Below are 3,343 nucleotides of genomic sequence, written 5' to 3'. Positions count from 1 at the left end.
GGAGGCAGAAGCAGGTGGATCCTTGTGAGATCAAGGCCAGCCTTATCTACACAGTGAGTTCCAGAACAGCTAAGACTACACAGAGAAATATCATTTTGAAAAAAATGGAAAAGAAAAGAAAAAGAAAAATCCTATTTTCCCCTTCTCTGTTGGCACCAATTGCTAATAGCTTCAAGGTTTGGGGTTGGAACTTGTGTCCACTTCTCTTTTGCAGTGCTGGGATCCTTCTGGCTTGAACCTGTGCAGGCCTCTTATATTTTTGGTTGTGAACCTAGCCTTTAGCGGCTGAGCCATCTCTCCAGCCCCCTGTGAAGGTCTCATACACACTGCCACAGTGTCTCTGAGTTCATATGTGTATTACTCCTGTTGTGTCTGGAAGATACTGTTTCCTTGGAGTCATCCATCACCTTTGGTTGTTAGAATCTTTCTGTCTTTTCTTCTGCATTAGGAGTCACTGCATTGCTGCTTCCCTTTAGTAAAGTAATAGTATTAGATTTTCCCCCACACCCATGATCTTCATAGTTTTAGGTGCTTGACCAGTTTAGCAGTGTCAGGTTCTATCTCATCATGTTAAAGCTCATAAAAACTGCTGGTTCTTTAATTCAAACGCTGTCTCTGGGAAATGGTGACAGCTGTTGTGTTTCCTGTTTTTACAAATATTTTATACACACTGTATATATTATTAATTTCAGTTCAAGCATTCACCTAATATGGGAGGTGTGTCTTTCAAGATTTAAAATAAGGAAATTCAGACAGAAAAAATGCCTAGCAAATTTTACTTTTCCTAGATTACACAATTAGTAGAAAAATATTATGTTAAAAATCTAGCATCAATTACTTATCATCTATGGTCTATCCAAGAAGCCTGAAAGAGAAAACGAAAGAAGACTAGACATATCAGTTCTAATCACTGACAGAGTCTCTCAGGCATGAAAGGAAAATGGATATTTATCCCAATTCTATGAGAGTATCTGTTTTCAGATGGAAACCAGTAGAAATGAAAGTCCATTCCAACAGTTGAGGGGCACATGAATCAGTCCATCACCTTGATACTTTGGATGCTTTTCTGTTTTTACATACAATATATAGTAGTTTGGGACACTAACTTATGATTGTAATAAATTCCATAAGTCTAACTTCCTGGCCAAAAAAAAAAAAGTGCTGGCTACTCCCATGACGTTTGTGTCACTGTTGTACCGGTGTATCTTGTATCTCGTCAGCAGGTCACTGGTGTAGGTCCCAGGGTTTGTATCCGGATGAGACTGATGATTATCTTTCTCCTCTGGTAGGATGCGGTGTATCTTCTAGCACCATGAACACCTCAATCTCTCCATTCCAATGATAAACAATATGGGTTCTTTTCTGTAATAGGGCCTTAACAATAGATTATGGAGAGTAACCAGTACCCTTGGTAATAGCCTTCAATCCTTGGGGTTTCCCAAGGCTCTCTGTTCTCTGTACATCTCAACAGTATGTAACCCTTTCTTTGAACTGGAGGGTTTACTTGGTGGCATAATATGGCTAGTTGAGCCTTCACTTCCACCTTCCCCTCCCATCTCCCTCCCTCCCTTCTCCCTTACTCCCTCCCCCATTACCCCTGCCCCCAACTCTCCATCCCCTTCCCTCCTAATCTTAGAGGACCCTGTCCTAGCCAGACCAGTTTCGGCCTGCAGGCCATGCAAAGACACTAAGTCATAGGAGACACTTTCCCCGCTCATGTGGGACTCTGTGGGCTGCCCACCCCAGTTCCCCGGCTCAAGGTTCAGCGGGCTTTCCCTTTCGCTAGGGGTGGCTTTCTGAGCCACTCACTCCGTGTCCATCTCTGCAGCCTCTCCTGCTGTCTGCTATCCCCAGGGGACTGGTGGAGCTGGGTCGCGCGGGGGGGTGTCGGGACCAGGGTCATCTGGATGATGCAGACCCAGTGTCTTCTGGGGCTACACTAGCACGCCAAGCTCTGGAGTGTCTTTATTTACCTTTTGTGGAGGCAAATCCACAGAATAATTCAGGATCAGAGTGTTCCATATGATATCCTTCCCTTATCTCCTCTGTCCAGGAATCGACTAGCCCAGGTGAAGAAGATGATCTTGGTGCTGGATCTGGATAAGACACTTATTCACTGTCACCATGATGGGGTCCTGAGGCCTGGAACACCTCCGTACTTTATCCTCAGGTGGTAATAGACAAACATCCTGTTCGGTTTTTTGTACATGTGGATTTCTTCTTAGAAGTTGTAAACCAGTGGTATGAGCGTGTGGTGTTTACTGCAAGAATGGAAATTTTTGGCTCTGTTGTGGCAGATAAACTAGACAATAGCAGAAGCATTCTTAAGAGGAGACACTATAGACAGCACTGCGCTTTGGAGTCGGGCAGCTACATGCTTCCCTCTCTCAGTAGCTTGCATAGATATGAAAGATAGTCCTTACGAAGTAGACTTTCAGGTCAGATCCAGCTTAGATCCTCTCTGTCCTGTGTTTGAACACACGGTGGGTTGAATGAACCCAGACTTGTCTTCGTCTCTGGGAGGAACCAAGGGCAACTGCAAAGTCTGGATTTCTAGGGGCAGTGTTTTAAACTTGCCTGACCAACAACTTTCTCATGCCCAGAGTTTTTACTAAATATTCCATGACTCCTGAGGATAATCACAAATGTTTTTAGCTTCATTTAAGTGTGTACACACACACACACACACACACACACGAATATATTATATGTAATTTGAGGTAAACAAACAATAATGCGATTCCTAATGACATTTTCAAGCATCTTTTGTGTTATTCTCCCTCTCCTTCAGTATGGACCTCCTTCCTCCTACCCAGTTACTGCCCATCACTTTCCTCAGCTCTTCCTTTGTATCTGGCTGGACAATCTGTAAAGTATGTAAAGAAGGTAGACAACTTGTGAAGTACATAGAGTTCTACTGAAGAGATTCACTGTGGTCTACTCCATGAAAGACATGTTCCTCGGAATCCTAAAAGGATGTAAGAAGAAACAGACAGGATGATGCTGTGGATCTGGGAAAGGAGAGACAGGATCTCATGCCAATCCAGTCACATGGACAACAGCAGCCCAGGCAGTCACCCTGTATCCTTTGTTCTAACAACTATGCTGGTGATAGATGCCTTCACCATAGCTTACAGATGAGAAAACTAAGGCTTAGGGGATCTAAGAAATCCGCACGGTCATACAACTATTAAGCCCATGCCCAAGGCTAAGACCGTGTCCAAATAGCCACATGCAGAAGGCAATAATAATTCCTGAGGTGCACAGGCTGAGTGCTGCAGGGGATCTTCACATAACTAGACTGTGACTTTTGTTAAATCTAAAGAAAGCTTTTGGGCCTTTA

The 3,343-nt window shown here is 43.7% G+C and overlaps 1 pseudogene; it reads left to right on the top strand.

The window, feature by feature from the left end:
- The first annotated feature begins 1,907 nt into the window (after positions 1 to 1,907).
- LOC101827336 lies at positions 1,908 to 2,416 on the top strand (annotated as a pseudogene).
- Positions 2,417 to 3,343: the final 927 nt, after the last annotated feature.

Source organism: Mesocricetus auratus, unplaced genomic scaffold, assembly GCF_017639785.1.
Source record: "Mesocricetus auratus isolate SY011 unplaced genomic scaffold, BCM_Maur_2.0 Super-Scaffold_100676, whole genome shotgun sequence".
NCBI classification, from domain to species: domain Eukaryota; kingdom Metazoa; phylum Chordata; class Mammalia; order Rodentia; family Cricetidae; genus Mesocricetus; species Mesocricetus auratus.
The sequence above is the reverse complement of the archived record's forward strand: the minus strand, read 5'-3'. Positions and strand labels throughout refer to the sequence as shown.